General features: G+C 42.7%; 1 protein-coding gene across 7 annotated transcripts in view; it reads left to right on the top strand.

Moving 5' to 3' along the window:
• LOC135451325 (cytosolic carboxypeptidase 6-like) overlaps positions 1-20,487 on the top strand; it is an 876,962-nt gene that overhangs the window by 507,992 nt on the left and 348,483 nt on the right. The window contains exon 1 of one of the 7 annotated variants that reach the window (XR_010441280.1): positions 15,924-16,326. The exons of the other annotated variants lie outside the window; for them this stretch is intronic. The gene's annotated coding sequence lies outside the window, so the exon portion shown is untranslated. Of the gene's footprint in view, positions 1-15,923; positions 16,327-20,487 lie in introns of those variants that run through there. 7 annotated transcript variants of the gene reach the window in all.

Below are 20,487 nucleotides of genomic sequence, written 5' to 3'. Positions count from 1 at the left end.
CATGCCTTCTGAAATGATGAGGCTTTGTTAAGCAACATTCAGCTAATGAAATAGCACACCTTAGGCAAAACACCTCCAACATGTGCCACTCATCGCTGCCAAAGACTAAAATCACTCTCTCCAAACGAGACAAGTGAAAGGCAGTTACACGTTGTGCCAAGGAACAACATATTCCTTTCAATCCAAGGGCATTCCATCTCGGGGTGCTCGCTCCATGAGCTGCTCTCACAGGGTGTTTGTAGGGTTGCTTCATGGCATGACTCACCCCACAGCCTGCCTGCCAGACCAGCACAGCATCAGGAACCAACTCCATGCCCTACTCAGGGAGTTTTATGAGACTTTTTGTGGACAACACCTTCTGTATGCTGCCTTTGAGCAACAGCTACTACCTAAGTGCGATGGATTGGCTAAGAATCACTCCTCCTGCTGCTCACAACTAAGCCTCTTGCTCTTTGAATCCTTTTATTGCTTCCCCATCTTTTCAATATTAGCACTGAGCCTTTTGTCCCTGCTGGCTAAATCCCACCTAATCCAAATCTTGTCTTTAGTACATCTCTGCTATTATCTCCTGTATCCCTTGCACGTCATGTACCCCTCCCATCTCAACTTCATCATCATTACAACATAAATACCTTCCTGACACAGCTTCCCAAATTTTGTCTTCCTTCTCTAAGCTTATTTCTGAGGGCACCCACTACCTGTTCTTGCACCTCCTATCTGCGTCATCTCCCAGCCAGACTGCTGTCCCAGACTGAGTCTCAAGTCTGAAAGCATCAGCCCCCTAAATCTCAGTCTGCAAATGCATAATCAGACAGAAAATGTTGTGGTCTGAACACCTTTGTTAGTCATATATGTGAATCAGAGCTTTTTGTCTGGCCATGTGAGTTTCTGGTAGCTTCAGTGGGCTTACTCATGATAGCAAATGCTACATTCAATAGTGGGCATTTGCAGGGTCATCCTCTGTGATTGTAATCCCTTTTAGATGGGGAATGTGTCAGCATTTTATAAAGGGATGTAAAGATGCATGTGGCCTGTACAAAGTCTCCATAATTAATGTTGCTCCATCAGTTGATTACAGGAATTTACAGGCTGCACTATTATAATACAATAGCCTGTTGGAGTTTGATGTTTATGAAGAAAGGATAGAAGGAAAAAAGGGGGAAATTAGTGCAAATGTTCCTTGATGTGGTAGCTGTTTCTGTGGATATAATGTCTATCTGTTCAGGGGCGCTGTTAGCAATAGACAGATATCTCTGTGGAGATTTTTTTGTCATAAATTCTAACTTGTGAAGCCTGAAACAGGCTGTGTGTATGATATTTGGGATTTATAAGCTGTTTCTCTGTGAACTTTGTGTGAGTATCACATTGTTGAACTGTTTGACAGATTGAAAGAAACTGAGAACGAAGCTCAAAGGACAATTCTCCCTTACGCAATCCAGAAAACAATTCTCTGAAATATTACATCAGCTGCTGGCAGCTGTAGGTTTGCCTGCCTGCTAATTTACTATCACAAGTGTTCCAGAATCCTTTGTAATCCAGCCATTGCTATTTATAATCGTAATGATTTATTTAAGGTCTCTGTATATGTCAGCATAAAGTCATCAAAAAAAGCAAAACGAAGATTAGTTGGCTGGAAGCACACAGAATGGAGAAGAATAACCCAACAATGGAACTGAGATAAAGCTTAGACACAGTAAATAACTAAAAAAAAAAAAATAAAGGGCAATTGCTTTATTTTCAACTCATCATAGAGAAGCCAGAGCCTGTGATTTTGGCACCAGGCAGTTCCCATCACAGGCTATTAAGAGCAGGGAAACAGGTGTCTGGTGGCCAGGGAAGGAAATGAGAAGCCGTGACACCTGAATTGAGATCATAGACCTGCTCCTGCCTTTGTGCCTAGGGAAAAGGCATTAACTGCTTGATGGCTCAGCTCCTCAGCAGGCTGTAGTGGCACCTAATTCTCAGCCGTTAAAACTTTTTACTTATTTATGAGATTTTTTTTTTTTTCTACAGAGAACTGTAATGATGCAAGGCAACTTTATTATGTTCAGTGGAAAATGCAAAGTTGAGAAAAAACGCTGAAGGATTGTGTAGTGGAGCGCAACACTTTTTAGAGCTGAGTCTAGGTCATTCTGAGGCAGGGATTTGAGTGGTGTCCCTTAGGATTTGCTGTTATATATGCTGAAATGATCAATCAAGGATAAAAAATGGACTGTTCTCATCTCATAGATCATTTCACAGTGAAACAGTTAAACTCCTGGCTGCTTTCTGAAAAACAGAGATCTGCATTAATAAGGTGACCTTATCAGAGCCACCCCTGGGGGGAAGGGGGGGAGAAAAAAGGTTGTAGAAAGAATGCGAATCCTATTGTTAATCTTTTTTTTCAGGGAGACTTGGATACCTGAATGCAAATTACTTTATATTTAAATTGCGTGAAAGCACAAAAGGTTTGTGTCTACATTGACAGTTATTTCATTAGCTGACTTGTGCAGCCTTGCAAATGGTTTCTGGTGTTAACTTTCCTTGGATTTGTTTTCTTTGTTCTTTGCAGATCTTGCAATGGTGATCATTTTGATTAATGTATTCAGCGCTCTGTTTTACTCCTGATTCATGTTTTTTGCAGCAGTCAGTGTTCTGGCCTGGGTAAGATGAGACTGTGAGGTGGCTTTAGTTTTCCTGCAGCAGGGCTGATCTGATGGGCTGTTCTCCAGCTGGAGAGGAGCATAGAGGCTGCTGTAATGCATTTTGCATGGTAGCGACCCCAAACACAAGTCAAAGCAGGTTTTAATCATCAAATGTAGGATTGTTGTAGTCACATCCTGCTGTGGCAGCAGATGGGTGCTGTGCATGGGCTCTGTGGGGTTGGAAATCATCTTTGCATCTCTGTGAGCCTCTCAGGATTAGATATGCTGGCTTGGGCCTTTGTTCACACAGGTTTGTGGTTCAGAGTGTGGTTCACTACATCCCAAAATTAAGAGTTTTTGTTCTTGCCTGTTTAAAAAAGCTACCACACAAGGTATTAATCTTGGAGGGAAGGAGAAGGTGAAGGTTATAACTTACCCTATATTGCTTCAGCCACACCAACACTATGAGTCCAGTCTGTGCTCCATATTTGAGGAACCAATAATCACTTCAGGAGAGAATGCTCCTTCTTACCCCTAAATTGATGATCTCATCTAGAGGTGCTGGCCTTCCATTCATCCAGAAGATGAGCTTCATCAAGCCACTCAAGTTTCAGTAAAGTTGATTTTTAGGGTAGATCCTGTCCATCCAACCTGTTGATCTGGCCTCATCAAGGTGTACACACCAGTGTAAAAAGCCAGTCATAGGAATTGCTCTATTAATTGTCCCCAATGCACATTGATCTGCAGGCAAGTTGCCAGAGGCGTGCAAGCTCTTACTACCCTTTCCCTCCTTTCTTCTTTATTTCTTTTACTCAGACTACATTTTTGTTCTTTGCAGAACTTTTTGGTATTGCTTGTTGCAATCAATCTGCCATTCCCCGCAGACGCCTCTTATTGCGTTGGTTCTTCAAACTCTTTCAGTGGTGCCTGAAGCATTTACATCACTCCTCAACCTGCACCAGGCTCTGAGCCCTAAAATATGAACACCTCGGGGACCTGGGCCTGAGCTTCCACACAAGCCACTCATCTCCATTACCCTCCCTGAGAGCCACAGCTTCGGGAATCACAGCCAGATCCCAGGACAAAACACTTGAGAAACAAAGGAGGGGCTTCAACAGCAAAATCAGAAAACAGGCCCAGCCACCTCGATAAAACATCACTTTGAAACTGCTCTTCACATGCAGGGGAAGTGAACTCATCAGAACAGCTTTTACTTCCTCATGAATATTTTCAAGCTATTTCCCGTTTTTACAAGAAATCCAACATACAAAGGGTTTTTTGGGAACTCTTTGTGAAAATAGGAAACTTGGGGTTTTTTGGGTTCAGAGCCTTGAATTTTTTTATCTTGATTTTATATGGTCACCTACAGAAAAAAGAAAGAAAAGGATTTTGTGGGTCTATAAAGGAGGCTCTGAGAGAAAGCAGTGGAAAGGTAGATTATTTTTTGCTTCACAAGTCTTCACAAGTATTTTCCCTGCACTCTCTTCTGCTTCACAGCAATAAATATAATAGGATTTTTTCAGCCTTTATTCTTGGACTTACTTCTTAGTAGATGTTTAATTTTAAAAAGTGAAAGACAAAAGCGGGGATAGAAGGGAATGAGTATCAGGGAAGGACAGGGACTTGAAACTCAAGGGAAAGGGAAAAACAGAATAGCTCAAGTTAGGTCAAGATTTGTTCATTTTCTTTTAAACTGTACTTGGAAGAAAAAATCTTTAGACAAATATTTGTAGATAAAATTCCATCTAACTCCTGCTTTTTCACACAGGAGTCTCACAAATCATTAGTCAGGTCCACAACTGGACAGTTCTTCCAGCTGATCTGGCAAAAAATATTCTGATCTCTTTGTCTATGATAACACTGAAATCAAATAGCTGGTCAACATGCAAAATATTAGAGAAACAAATACCTTCTTCTGCCTAATTTTGCTTTACATAGTTTTTATGCTAAATGGTAGACTTTCTGAACACTGTGACAGAGAGCTGTTATTTGTGAACACCAATTTCAATGTTTTGGGTTGAAACTTAGCTTAATGTATGAAACCCACGTCCTTGCTGTCACGAAATCTCCATTTTCCCACTTTTACAATATTGTTGGCATATGTCTCCAGCTGTCTGTTGCTGACACAGAATTGCTTGTGATTATCTGATGCTGAGCTGTTCCACTCTGTTTGTGTGGTTTTAATCTCTGCAACAATACCTGAACACGCTGAGCAGATCGTGATTATTGGGGCAGAATACAGTCATCTCTGAAATTTATTGTCCCACACAGAAAATTGGAAATCCTTAGGATCTTTATATCTGGATTGAATGCGAGCTGCACTTCTTTCTGATTTCATAATTTAACACTGCAGACTGTTGACTTATTGACTACAGCGTTAGCATTTTCCAGATTGGCAGACAAATTGCCTTGTAGGAGTGTCTATGCATATTTATACATCATCCAAAGGTTAAACGATAGAATATATTTTAATTGCCTGGAGATAACTTTGCAAATTATATCGCTGGTACCAAAACTTCTAAACTTAAAAGATGAAAGTTAAGCACTGAAACCCATATTTTTTTTCCAAGTAAATAAACCACTCAGCAGTACTGATTACTGACAGTCTTCTCTGATGTTAATTAAATAGCATCTCAAAGATACAGCTGCCATTTTAGGCAAAATTTTAAAACAGAGGGAATTCTAGTTTTCTTCTTGGTCTTCCTAAGCATGGCATTTATATTGGTCTTGCTATTTGAGAAAGGACCACAATCAAATAAACCCCAAAATGTTAAAACAATTAAAGCAAGGCATTCATATGTAAGCATTTTTTTCCACTTCCATTTGCCTTGAAATCTGAAGGTATAAAAAACTAAATCCTCAAAGAAGCTAAAACATGTCATGTGCTACAAGAGCACCGAATACACTCACTGAGAATATTTTTCAGAGAAAACATAACCTTGGAGCTATTTGAGTATTTAAGAGAAAATCTAATTGCTACTTACATTTTTTACTTCCCACTTCAGCAATACTTTTCTCTCTAGAATACAGACCCCTAAAGAAATTACTCAGGAATAACAAGTGTTCTGCAAATTTGCTGATTTACAGTGACTGCTCTTATATATGAGCTCTTAAAATAAGGTTCTGCACGTGGATTGGGGCAATCCAAGTCACAAATACAGGCTGGGCAGAGAATGGATTAAGAGCAGCCCTAAGGAGAAGGACTTGAGGATGCTGGTTAATGAGAAACTCAACATGACCCGGCCATGTGTGCCTGCAGCCCAGAAAGCCAAACCTATCAAGAGCAGTGCAGTCAGCAGGTCAAGGGAGGTGATTTTAGATAATGTTTAAGGTCCCTTCAAACCCAAACCGTTTTATGAGTCTATGAATGTGAGTAAATTCAAAGTAGTTTGCTCTTAGTGGGAGAAATAGATGACCCTGCAGTAGCTTAGTCACTTACTGTGCTTTTACCTTTACAAGTGATCAGTAAGAACTCATCTGGAGTGCAATGCATTGAGCAGGAGACTGGAAGACAGATGCATCCCTCTCCTGGGGGTTTTGACTAGAGGAAATTATGTGTGTTTAGGGGAAGAAAAGGATTTTACAAGTGGAGGTGCAGAGTGGGAGGGCTGAACCCCTTCAGGAAGATGGGGGAACCAAAGCCAGGCACCTCCCTTGCCAGGCAAGGGTCCCAGCAAGGAGCTTATCAATTAAAAATGGGAGACATCACTGTGGTGATCTCCTGGTCTTGTTGGTGGATTTTGAAAGAAATCTCCCTTAGTCTAGTTTTGAAAGGAACTTTGTATCTGCACCTGCCAGGGGTTAGAATTTTAAGCTGTTGAAGTAAGAGGATGGAGGTGTCTTTTTTCACTCTTTGCTCCAGAGCAAGATGGGAGTTACAACACTCTGTGCTCCCTGTTTCTGTGGATGGGGTTTTGGCAGCTTCCACGCTGAGCACAGATGGTATTTGAGATCTTGTACTGAGACAGCGCTGCAGGGTAAGCAATAACTCTCTCACTTTTCCTGGATTGTAAAGCTGCATACAGATATCTGTGGTCCACCAGAGTCCTTGCTACATTCAACCTCTGAGTTCATTTTGTTACGTGATGTGAGGGCAAGAACGGCTATTATCCTTGTTCTTTCGGCTAACAGAGTAAAAAAAAACCCCAAAACAAATGAAACCCATGAGAGTTGCCAGGAGTGACCTTAGTGAGAGACCATGAAAATACCCTTGAGGTTCTGGTCGACAGGGGCTGAACATGGGCCAGCTGTGCCCAGGTGGCACCTGGCCTGTCCCAGCAATGCTGTGGCAGCAGGAGCAGGGCAGTGACTGTCCCCCTGTCCTGGGCACTGTCCTGGACACACCTCGAGTGCTGTGCTCAGCTCTGGGCCCCTCATGCCCAGAGTGACATTGAGGGGCTGGAGCGAACCCAGGGAAGAGCAGCGGGGCTGGGGCAGGGTCTGGAGCACAGGTCTGGGGAGAAGCAGCTGAGGGAGCTGGGGGGCCCAGCCTGGAGAACACGGGGGTCAGGGGAGATCACTGTCACTGTCACTGATCACTGTCACTGTCACTGATCACCATCACTGTCACTTATCACTGTCACTGATCACTTATCTCTGTCCACATCTCCATGGACAGAGGTTGTAGCCAGGTGGGGGTCAATTTCTTCTGCCCACAACCAGTGACAGAACACTGATTGCACCAGGGGAGGTTCAGATCGGATATTAGAAAGAAAATTCTTTGCTGTAAGGGTTTTCAAGCCCTGGGACTGGCTGCCAAGGGAAGTGGTAAAGTCACCATCTCTGGAGTTAATTAAAAGAGGTGTAGCTGTGGTGCTCAGGGACATGGGTTAGTGGTGGGCTTGGCAGTGCTGGGTTAATGGCTGGAACTGATGATTTTAAAGGCCTTTTGCAACCTAAATGATTCCATGATTCTGTGATTCTAGATCATGCCTCCATGTCAGAGGCAGGACAGATAAGGGTGTCTACTGAAGTGTCATTACTTCTAAAGAAATGTGTAAATTCATCACTTCTCATCAGTGAAAATTTATCTAAAGCATTATTAGCTTACTTCCCAATCAGTTAACCATTGAAGCAGAATCTTGAGCAACTGCACTGGGCTGATTCCTTTTAGCCCTTAAAAAAATTCAGATTTCCTTTGCTTTGTGGTCTTTTCTCTTGCATTTTTGGATAAAAGCTGAAGGTATGCATTATATTTATGTTCCTTAAATACTGTGATATATTCTCAGTAGTGCCCCCTTTTGCTTCTAATTAAATCCCCACCTATCTTATCTTTTCTGTTTTATTACCTCTTATATGTACTGGTAAATAATAAGAGAGGGAATTTGGAAAATATAGGTCATTTGAAAAAATTCTGTGTGTATCACATCAGAGAATTTGAAAGATTAGAGAAATATTTACAGCTCCCAAGAGTCAATCTTTAGTCCAAGATTTAATAAAGGGATGGACATGAGCTCTGTTTGCTCTCGTTGTTCTGGAAGGACTGGTTTTGCAATATTTTCTGTATTCAGAACAGTAAAACTACTTCTGATGAATTTAGCAAAGTTTGTATGCAGCAGTGCCCCAGACACTTTCTTATTTTCCTTGACATTATTTTTTCATCAGTTTGGATGGTGTAGTATCTGCAGACAGTGCATGTTCCAAATATTGGATAGCTGTGTTTTTGCATACAAATCTTGTAAAGGAAAAGAAATACCACACTATGTGTACAAGCATCAAAATCTGATTATATGCAGGATTCTAATCTTAATATCACACCATCCTCACTGAAAAGCATTGCAAGAATATTCCAATTCATATTCTGAATGGTGTGTTTCTCTGCAGTCATCTTAAAGAATTCTTATTCCTACTAGGAGAAAATCAGTATACTGAACTGAATAAAAATGTATACATTAAATTGCTTATTCAAATGTCCACCTTTGATGTTTGCAGATGAATTCAAGCAGGAAGCAGTATAACCTGAGCTTTGTTCCATTGATACAAGAGGCTAACGTGAGTTACAAAACAGGAAAGAATGAGAAGTTGCTTAATACACTGGAAATGTGGAAAAAATGCAGATTTCAGTTATTAGCTTTCACAGCTGTATTTGCATAGAAATATACTAACGGCTGGGTGACATTTCATGCATGAACTTAATAGAGCATCCTTAAAAATATTCATGTTAGAAGAGTACTTAAAGGGAACCTCGAATTCGAACATTCCTGTCTTTGTTTAAAAAAAACCCCAAACCCTGGTTTCCCTAGGGTATTCCAGTGCAAGGTATTTCTTTATGAAACAAAGCTCTCTTTGTTATGAGGAATTCTGGGACAGCCTAGGAAGGGCCCTTTTTTCTGATCACACTTTAAAAAATATCCTGATTCCCCTGAATGTTAAATATTATTGAACAATAGACGTTGCTCAGGCTTTTGTGGAAAATACCAGCAAAGCAAGAAGACCCTTGAGGTTTCAAACATCTCTTGGATTATCAGTTTCCTATGCCATTTTCTATTTTGAGGGAACACCTTCCTTGTAAGTGGGACAAAGATGAATGCCAATCATCTACACTGTGTGAGATAAAAGGAGTTACTCTGCTTTGAAAAACTAGAACAATTCTTGGAGGGGTCTATCACAGTTACCCCCTGGTATGAATTTTTGAGAGCTGGGTCACAGCAATTCCTTCCAATTCACATTTGCTTGCTGTGTGTTGTTGTTTTTGGTTTTTTTAAATTCACCTACTAGAGCAGACCAGGTGCAGCTTCATTTGTAACTCATAAATGATAAATACGTCTGGTTTTATTTAGAGTGGAGAGGTTCAGAGAGCATAGTGAAGGATTTTAGATTAGGGAGCACTTTCACTTGCCAGAAGTTTCAGCTTTCATTTTCTGTTCTTTTAATTTAAACATGATTATTAACAATGCACAGCTGAGGAAGGCACTTTCCTGAAATATTCCAAGGATTATTCCTGCTCTGTTATCTCCCTTTCACCTTCCACAACAGGATTTTAAGTGCTTGCATTAGTTGATGTTCTTCAGAAGAGCAGCTGGTCCATTTCTGATTGTGACTTCCATCAGAAGTAGAAAACTCTACCTTCTGAAGTAGTGAGATGTGAGCACTAAGTCCTGGGAACATTTTCTAAAAACTCAACTCACTTTATAATGAAATATAAACCAGTCTTGAAAGGGATTAGAAGGAATATGACAGGAGTATAAATTAAAAAGCACTGCGTTGCAAGAACATCTATTTAAGCAGTTTTGACTCTGCCTTCACTCAATCCAATTCCTGCAGCTGCTGATTGTCCAGAAGCTTCCAAAACAGCAAGAACCATCTCTGGAGCCTGTCCACGCTCTTGCTATAATCAGATTTCTAAAGGAAAGTGGGAGTATGTGGAGGTACCCTTTTGGAAAAAACACGGTCCTGCATTTTTAGTAGCTGACCTTCTCTCCTTCTGTGTCTATCCTACACTACTTGTATGAACCTCTCAAGCAGAATATCTCTCTGCAGGATCATTTTCCCTGTCAGTATGAGACATAACTGCTCGTTCAAGACAGAACAGTGCTGTACAGATGTGAAAATAGAAAACCAAAACAAAAATATTATGAAAAAGGGTCATTAATATCATCTTAGAGGATCTGTCTAAACCATAACATAATCACAGGCAGTGTCTAGTAATGATATTTTACACTGAAGCCCAAAGGTTACAAAAAGACTTTAGTCTTTGCCAAAAGAAAGTCACTTTTTCATCTGAAGTGCAGAAGGAACCAAATTATTGCAGGGGTGCAAAATCTAGGTATGTAAAGCTACTTTTAGAGTCGTATTAGTAAAATGTCTGTCAAAAGTCAGGGGAAAGTCTGGTTTATAATAGGAAAGGGCAAATCTCAAATAAAATTTCCAGTTAGAGTGAAAATATATAGGCTGAAGCCATCACTGGATGGTAGTAGCAATAAAGATCATTTGGGCTGCAAGAGCAATATCGTCTCCAGAGCGGCTTTTGCAGACGGTGGCAATGGCACCTGAAGGACGCGTTTTACAGGTGAGTCCATGCACGACTCAGCTCACACAGAGCCCTCCCTGCCCTCCTCACAGGAAAGGAGTTTATCACATGGAAAACAGCATTTTACCTGAGTGCAAAAGATGGCATTTAGCAGGATTTGGAATGGTGTACATGAGGGTAGGAGCTGAAAGACACGATGTGTGAGAGTCATTTGCAGCTCCAGTGAGGGCTGGGTGAGGGTGGGGGAATGGCTGCTCTCACCGAGGAGAGATGGTGCCGACTGGCAGCGTCTCCTGGTTCCTGTTGACTTTCTGTGGGCACGTTTAACCTGTAATTTGGAAGAGGAAAATACAGTCTGGCACACATTCCTGAAGGGTTGCCAGTCCCAGATCTATCCATTGCATAGCCTGCCAGAATGGGAAAGATAAGTACCTTACCGACCAGTATCCACAGCAACAGACACCGGAATTTTATATTTTTAATACATATAAAGACCCAAAGACAATAATTACTTTTTTATTTTCCAATTTTATAATACTAATAATGACCTTTAGGTCAGGAATTTTCAGCATTTAATGACTGTCTGCCTTTTTCTTTGGTCCTTGGTTTCTCCAGCCAGTCATTAACAGTGAGAAAAGTGCCTTCTCCTGTGGACACTTTGGCTTAATCATTACCTTTTCATGCTACAGAATGCACCAGCTGGGAAATAAGCATCTCCTATGCCAATGGATCCATGAAATGTGCCTTGGGTTTCATTTCTTTGAAAGAATATTCTGTGAGGGGGTGAGAGTTTACTGTAAAAGATGATTGACTAGTATCCACAGCCCTGAGAAAAGTTAGATCACTCTGAGGAATTGGGACTGAGGATGGTTTAAGGCCATAGATCTCAAAAGATTAAATCTTCAGAATTTATTTGTGTAATCTAGGTTCCCTTACTCTTGGTAAGGGAGTGCTTCGGAATGAAATATGGACACAAATATTTTCTTATCCATCTTCTAGGATCACCCAGGAAAGGACCTTTATTTTTGTTTGCTTGTATTTTTATATGTAATCACTGTGATGCTGAAAGCACAGTGTGGTGACAGTGTCTCAAGGGTTAAAATTTATTTTCAAATATGAAGGGGAACAACCCTCTGGAATGCTCCGTCTGGATAGTAGATTCCCTCCTTTCAACCTCCCTCTCTCTCAAAAAACCTAGAAGCTGTACCTGACTTTGTTCAGAGGAAAATACATTTATACATGGAAATGACTTTGTCTTGCACTCCATTGCATAATAAAAAATGCAAACCATGGAATGGAAGTATCTTCTGACCACTTTACCAATCATATTCTCCATAAAAATTAGCCAGACTGTGAGTATATTGTGTGCCTGAACATATATAAACCTTTGAACACTCTTTAGTTCTTGTGCCTGTTAGCTGAGTTCTTCTTTAATCTGTATGACTTTTAATGCCATTGTTCCAATACAGTGTTAACCCAAAAAATTGTGACTATATCTTTCCTTCAAGGTATATTTGAGCTTGAAAACAATTGGGTCAGAAATGCACTACCCCAAGAACAAATAAGAAGTTTAGAAACAATAGTTTTCTAAACCACATATTCAATGTGTAGGGATTCCTATTTGTAGTCCAATGCATGGTTACTGCTGAAGAGTCAGGTAGTAGTGAAGCACCTCCACTGGGACATTAAAACAAAATGGGTATTTCTTCTTTAGCAGATTTAAAGTCAATATGGTGTCCTTTGAGAATTTAGTACTAAATATGCAATAATGTGAATGATGAGCCTAATTTTAATGTTTTGCTGGGAAAAGAGATTTGGCACCTGCATAACTTTTATCGGAACTATTAGCTTTTCATTTTCATCTTTTAGTGAAAACACAGAGTGCACATGAAAGCTGCAGACATTTGCTTTTGCTTGAATGCTTTTTTTACTTTTCAAGAAAAATAACACCAGCAAAATATAAGTAGTGTTCCAAGAAAGAGCCACTCAGGAGTCCCACAAGGGCTGGGACTGTGTTCTGTGGTTTTTCCACTCTTGGAGTGACAGTATTACTCTCTCAGCTGAGGCTTCATTTGCATTTTGAAAGTACAACAATTTACTTCTCAGCAGGGCTGTGCTGTTTCTAAAAGGCTGGACTGGCTCAGGGATTTAAATCCAGTAAGGTTCCAGTAATTCCCTTTACAATGAGTTTTAAAATCTATAGCTTTAAAAAAATTCTGCACCTTTAAACTTCAAGCTCAACTTCATGTTAAAGCAGCTGGCTAACCATTAGTAGAAATGGGAAAGGTCCGAAAGACAGGAGTGACAATTGACTTGTGTTTCATTCGCTGCTTTAATGGATTTTTCCTCAGCTTCACAGCTAACCAGCGCAGATTATTTATAGATTTTAAAGCCAGAAATTAACACTGTTCCTTGTAGGCAGAAGAAAAAAATGTATGCAATCATTATTAATTCTTTAGCATTATAATGCCTTCTGGCTCAACGTGTGTGCAAGGGACCAAGAGTAAACATGCATTTATCATCCCAACCCTTATCTGTTCCCAAAAACGTCCTTCAGTGGAGAACTGTGAAACAGCCTGCCTAAAGGATTTGAGACCTTTTATTTTTTTTGCTGCTGATGCAAAAATCTTTACAGTCTTGGCTGTAATTGAACATTCAAACGTAAAATAATCTAAACACCAGATTAGAGTGCTCCTTTTCCCCAAAAGCCCCAACCAACCAACCAACCAACCAACAAACCCACTATGATGCTAACTGCCTTCACATGAAGCCTTTTAGTTTCCTTTCATTGAGACAAATGATCCAAGCATTCTTGGATACCCAAAGAGATCTCTCCCCTTCCAACTCAAGCTAATTTTTGAGTCCTGACCTTCTCTTTGTTTCCTTTTATTTCCAGTTTTACCATTGCTCTGAGTTCCTATTCCCTAATAGAATTCAGCTGTGGTGGGAATACAATCCTGGCAGGAGGCAGCCTACCCAATCCCTCACTGGCCACTGAACTCAGTAGAACAAAATTGTAGTTCATATCATTTTAACAATGTCCATGGAGTAATTCCAGCAATCAGCCTGTCCTGTCATCTCTCTGCAGCTCCCTGTACCCCACTGTAACACGAGGCAGAGGAGACAGCAGTGATACAGCAGCTGGTATTGTTTGATCAGCAACACAATCCTTGCTGGAATTTCATTTCCCTTGCAGACTTGCTACTAGAATACATTTGTCATCCATACTTTGTAGCAGTGTTATATTTGCCTGTAATTACACACGAGTCTGGCAATACTTTATTGTTAACATAAAGTACTGCCATTTAAATCCCCAATCTTAAACTGGAGTATTTGCAAAACTCTGTAATTGCTAAAATAATAAAGCTGCCATTACTGCATGGGAAGTTTGCAGCTTGTTGGGGAAATACTTACATTGGGTTAACTACACCTGTGTAGATTCCTTGTGTTTTCACGTGCTGTTTAAGACAGATTTCTGCTGGGCACAACCAAAACCATTCTGGCACTGTCACAGAATGGCTGAGGTTGGGAGAGGCCTCAGGAGCTCCCCTAATCCAGCCCCTGCTCAAGAGGTTGCCCAAGACCATGTCCAGATGGTTTTGAGTTACCTCCAAAGATGGAAACTCCACCAGCTCTCTGGGAACCTGTGCCAGTGCTCAGTCAAAACTGAACTCCATGTTTTCCAGCTTGTGGTCTAACCCCATGCAGGAGGAAGTTCATAAAAGATAACCAGGAAAAACAAGTGCAGTGTGATTTTACTCAGTGCAATGGTCACAGATAGTACTGCAAATGCCCAGGGATATGAAAACCCACAAAGAAGATATATTTTGGTTTCATTTTGTGTTGGTGTTTTGCAAACAAAAAACTGGTGATGCCCTTCTCTCGTACTCATTCTGTGATTTTATTTCTTTTTCTTTTCTATTTTTACATTACATAGTTCTCCCCATGTGATTGTCCTGTTCCTAAGTCTGGCTGGGTAAAACAGACCTCAGTCAGGAGTAACAACAGCAGTATGAGTTTGCTCTGAACCAGAAGCAATTCTGCCACATTACCCTTTTCATACGTGAACCTCAAAACACCCATACTTTGTATCTAAGTCTCCAAAAGTTTGGGAATTTGTGATAAAACCTGTGCCGCCTCTAAGCCTGGTTCTGACACACCTGCACAGCATTTCTCAGCTCTCTGTGCTCTCTTGGGAGAGGACAGGGGAATGATGGAGTGCAGGTGGTTCTGCATTCCCATGAGGACCTCCATACAAAAGCTGATGCTCCAGTGCTGTTGCCAAGTGGCAGATGAGTGTGGGGTTCTGTTGTCTGGCCAGTAAAGATCCACTCTCCTCACTCCTGCCCCTTTTCCTTGCACTCGCTGGCTCTGCCCTGCCCCTCAAAACAAATCCCACTTTGTGTCACTCCTCTGTTTCTCCTCCAAAGGTGATCAGAGCGATGGAGCACCTCTCCAAGGAGGAAAGACAGAGAACTGAGATTGTTCATCCTGGAGAAGGCTTCAGGGTGACCTTACTATGGCCTTGAAAGAAACTATAGCACCTGAAAGAGACTTAAGAGATGAGGAGAGACTTATTACAAGAGCGTGTAGTGACAGGACAAGGGGGAACAGCTTCAAAATGATAGAGCGCAGGTTTACATTGGCTAGCAGAAGAAAATTCTTTAGGGTGGTCAGGGTGGTACAGGCTGTCCAGGAAGTCATGGATGCCCCATCCCTGGAAGTGTTCAAGGCCAGGTTGGATGGTGCTTGGAGAACCTGGTCCAGTGGAAGCTGTCCCTGCCCGGGGCAGCAGGACTGCAACGAGACGATCTTTAAGGCCTCTTCCAACACAAACCACTCCATGATTCTCTGGAACAAAGCCTTTTTCTGCGGCACACGCGTACGGAGTTCTCAACTTGGGGGCAAAAACACCTTCCCGAGGCCCTTCTCGGGGGCGAGATCGTACGGGGGAGGCGGGACCCGTGTCCCTGGCGGAGGAGCCGGGGCAGTGCGGGGCTGCACGGTGGCGGCCGGCAGGGCGGGGGCCGTGAGGGGCCGCGGGCGGGGCGCCGTTTGTGTGCGGCGGGCACCGAGCGGGGCCGTACTGGGTTGTGCGGGGCGGGCCGGGGCCGAGCGGGACTGTGCGGGGCGCTGTGTGCGGCGGACACCAAGCGGGGCCGGGGCCGTGTGCGGGGCTGTGTGCGGCGCTGTTTGCGGCGGGGCCGGGGCCGTGTGGGAGCTGTGTGCGGCGCTGTTTGCGGCGGACACCGAACGGGGCAGGACCCGTACGGGGCTGTATACGGGGCTGTGTGCGGCGCTGTTTGCGGCGGGCACCGAGCGGGGCCGCGGCCGCTCCCGCTGCCCCCGCCCGGGCCCGCCCCGCTCGCGTCGCTCCGCGCTGGATTGCTCGCGCCTGGCCGGCGCCGTCTGGGGCCCGGCGGGCGGCGCGGCCAGGCCCGCTCAGCCGAGCGCAGAGGCGGCCGCAGGAACAATACGGCGGCGGGCGCGGAGCCGCGCGGCCGCCCCGCACCATGTACGCGTTCGTGCGGTTCCTGGAGGACAACGTGTGCTACGCGCTGCCCGTGTCCCGCGTGCGGGACTTCAGCCCCACCTCCCAGCAGGACTTCGACAACCAGAAGGTCTACACCGTGTACCGCAACCCCGAGGAGGCGGCGGACGAGGACGACGAGAGCCCCGGCGAGTGGGGCGACCGGCTGCTGCTGCACAAGGCCCAGATCCTGGCGCTGGCAGGTGAGGGCGGGCCGGGCCGCGGGCGGGGGGCGATGCCGCCCCCTCCCCGCTGAGGGAAGGAGGGAGGGAGGGATGGTGGGGGGCGAGGGCTGGGGTGGGGAGGGGCAGCCCCTGGTCCGTCAGGGGGCCCAAGGCTCGGTTTCCAAAATAGCCGCGACCCCCCCCGTGATGCCCCCACCCGGGGAGGGGGGCGGTGGAGACTGAACAAAAAAAAAAAAAGAAAAAAAAAGTTTAGGTTTTCGTCTACGGCTTATTTATAGTGCATGGAGTCATTTGTGTACCTTTGCAGTTGTTGCCAATTGTGAGGGGTGCTGTTTTATGTCCGCTTTGTTAGTTTAAGTGACTTCACCAATAGTGGAACCAGACCTCCAGGTACTGCTCGTGTTGAGCGTGGGCTTGGCTGCCTTTGGTTTGTTTCGTGTTCAAAGATAACAATTGTCTCCAAGCTAAGGGGACCAATTCAGGCGTATACTAGGAAATAACTCCGTGTTTTGGCCATCTGAAGGTGTTCAGCCCTGGTGAGATAGTGCTGTCAGGACATTGCCCCCAGATAGTGACTCTGGCAGTGTTTCCGTGAAGACTTTGTGTAAGTTTCCTCGCTGCCATAGTCGTAGTTGACATAGAAAGGAAGTTTGGTGGTTGTAGCAAATTGCTGGTTAGTGTGGACTTGCCCAATAGGCTTTTGAAAGACTTTAATGACCATTTGAAATGTCAGTCTGGGCAGCAAAGAGGACACTGGGTTGTTATCCTGACTTTTTCAGTTTGGGCGAAGTACTGGTTATGTCCATTTCCCCAAATATGGAATGGGCTAAAAAAACTCTTTTGTTTAGTCTTGAGCTCTTAGAAGGCAGTGCTGAGCTTTGATGTCTAAACAAAGTAACTTGGTGTTAAAGTCACCTAAAACTGGTAATTTTCTAATTTTATTTTTAGAAGTTAGCCGTTCCTGAGCCAGTTTAGACTGGTGGTGGCCCAGTTTGTTCCTGACTCAGCAGTGACTTTCACCATTTTCCTGTTTCTAGTATTGCCATAAACAAATACCTCAAAAGAACCAGGAACAGCCAAACATGAGTTCCCTGCAAAGGTTTTCCAGTTTCTGAATATTTGCAAGTCCAGAAGTTCAGGAGAACTACTTAGGCCATCTAGCAGAGGTGTGGATTCTCCTGCTAAGTTTTTGTTGTCCTGTGCCAGCCCATGTTTTGGCTGTCCTGCCTGTGGCAGAGGAGTGTATGTGAAGTGTTTCTTGCATTTTCCCTGTCAGATCCATGGAATACAACAATCCCAGTGCCCAGAGTTGGCATGGCCTCTTCCCACAGACAGCATCCCATTGCACTTCACCTTCCTCTGTCCCTCTGGGGACCTGCAGCAGCAGTGCCCTTTCAGTTCCTCCTTTCTGTCTCAACACAGCTAAAATGCTCCAGAGAAATATTTAGAAATGATATTTAGATATCATTTTTTGCTCACATGTTGGGCCCACCAAGTTGCCTCAGTTTTCCAGCAGCAAGTGCTTATCTTTGCCAGTTCCCTTGTTCCAGGCAGAGCCTGTGTCTGCCCAGAATGTGCCCTCCTGAGTTTTTCTGAACAGTTTCTCTTTGTTTCATGTATCTTGAACCAGAACAAACCAATATACACTGTTTCCTTTAGAGAACAAGATTTGTTACCTGTGTTAGTGATTTGCACTAATTGCTCTCCAGAGGTTCCAATTTCTACAGGAAATTCTCCTGTTGAGCCAGGAACACAAGGAAACACACAGCTGTCTTTTTTACAGCTCTCACATCTCAATGTATTCTGACTAGATCTGTGTTTTGCATTCTTGGAAAACTTCTCACTTGAACACCAAATGAGTCTTTACTTGTCTACTTCTTTCCAGCCTGTACCATGTACGAATACCTTGGTGAATTCAACAGAAGTTGTATACCAAGGGTCACTTCTAAAGTTGTTGTTTCTCCCCAAAATGTTAATATTATTTTTTGATTTTATTGTGGTTAAAAACCTTGGAGGGAAAACTTGGTCTTCCATGAAGACATCATAGCACAATTCTTGCTTTATAGTGACCAACTCAGATTATGACAAGTTTTTGTGGCGAACATTGGAAGTGTAATGTTATACAAACTGCTTATTTAGTTAAAAATAATTTTGCAAGTCTGCAGTAAGGTTTCACATACCAGTACAGAACTTATAATTCCAAAGGTTTTCAGCCTATCTTAGTAATAAGGTAAATAATGTGTATAAAGTTGCTTTTATATTTAAAATATACATAGTTGATTTAGAATTTTTTGGAAGGAACCCTTAACTGCACAAACCATACATCAATGACTTTGAGGGTTTACTGCTTTGGTCCAAGAATTCCCCATTAGGAAGAGGCTTCAGGATCAAAGTTATGCTACAGATATTAAATTAAATAGACAACAGGAAAGAGGGGCAAATGTGTTTTTTTGAGCATGCAAAGTGTTCTTTTACAGTTTGAACGGTGACCAATTTTCTTGCAGGTAAAGCTGGTCAAGTAAACAAAGTTCTAGCTTTTTCTATATATTTTCCTGATCAAACACTGTCCAGGCAGTGAAAATTAGTCATAGTTTGATAAACAGATCCATTTGTTTTTCCTTTCTGGCAACTTGAAGAAAAGAAGGAAAGAAAGTACACAGATACAAGACACAAATTAATGTTGTTTTTTTCTTTTGAAAAGAATTTTCCTTTCCTATTATGTCTAAAGAAATTGAGATACCTTTCAAACATGTACCCTTGTAATGTAGGAATTCACACAGGCCTAAGTACAGGTTTATGCCCACAATGCAAAGCTTTATTGAAGCACTGGTTGTGTGAAGAGTTCATAAAACAATTGTCCTCTTTTGAGAGAGTCTAGAAGGAATTCTTTGATCCTTTGTGCTGAGGTTGGATGGTTGGAAACCAATGCACTTGTGAGGGATATTGTTTCTGCAGAGCAGAGAGTGCTGCTGTAAAGGCCTCGTGAGTTCAAAAATGAAAAATAAAAGAGGGAAGTTTGTAGGGACGTGCTCAGATCATCAGGTAATTGTGAGAGGCGTGGTATGTTGTGGGGATAAATGCTGTTGTGTTTTATTCTGTGGTGAGTAGTGTGATAATGTTAGAGGGTATGTAGATGAACTCTGAGCAGCTGTGCCTTCCCTTGTGTCCCTGTGTGCAGGGCTGGGAACTGCTGAGACTGCTGGGATGTGTTGGCCTGGGAACTTCCACTTTATCAAAAATTAGCCAAAGACTGGGGCTCAAACCAGAAAGGTTAACCTGACTCAGATAGTTGTAGACTTTCCAGCCACAGAAGGCATATTACAGTCAGTGTCACTTGCCTTAACAAGTTCACCATTTGGCTAGCAGCAGCTGATGCCATGTTCTAATAAAGGAATAGGTTTTTTTTTGCCTCTTGAGTGGAAGATGGAGCTCAGCAGCCTGGAGTTTGACTACAGAGTCTTGAGGTGATGTTAGCTGGTCTGTCTTGTTGAGAATACAAAAATAGCAGACAGCTTTTCAGGAGGAGCTTGGGTCTGTCTTCCTGATCATGCACATCCTTCCTTTTTCTTCTTTTCTGTCCTCTCCTCAAAATGCTCCAGAGCTGTTTTTTCTGGTCCCTCTCCTTGACACACATATGCCACTTGCAGCTTTTCCACACTTGTCTAATAGTCACTACAGAATGTTGTCTCTGAGCATATGCATCTTACAGCAGCATCATCTTTAGATGACTCCATTGGAGCTTTTTCTTTCTTTTCTAGGTGATGAATATTAGATGGAATGAATTGAGTTTCAGAGACTTCTAAAAGTTCCTTACTTCAGGCTATGTTTGTTAACAAGTTAATAATGACTGTCTTCTCCTAGGAGGTGTTCTTTCCTGGCTACAGTAACTAATTGTGCTCTCTAGCTGCTGCCCTCAACATTTCCCACCCACACTTTCATAGCAAACATATCTCCATCAGATTCTCACAGCAATTCCTTAACTGCCCCAGCAAATGTGTTAATACCTGTTGCATCCCTGTCTTTTCTTGCCCCTTTATAAAATGTTATGCTTTACTTTTTATTGGAGTAAATAAAAACTCTTTTTTTATTTAAGAGCCTGTGCAGCTCATGATGAGATGTTACTATGTATTTCAGAAGGATATAAAATATCTGTTCATAGAAAGATTTTAACTTAGATTG

The sequence above is a fragment of the Zonotrichia leucophrys genome, chromosome 8 (assembly GCF_028769735.1).
Source record: "Zonotrichia leucophrys gambelii isolate GWCS_2022_RI chromosome 8, RI_Zleu_2.0, whole genome shotgun sequence".
Taxonomy (NCBI): Eukaryota; Metazoa; Chordata; class Aves; order Passeriformes; family Passerellidae; genus Zonotrichia; species Zonotrichia leucophrys.
The sequence above is the reverse complement of the archived record's forward strand: the minus strand, read 5'-3'. Positions and strand labels throughout refer to the sequence as shown.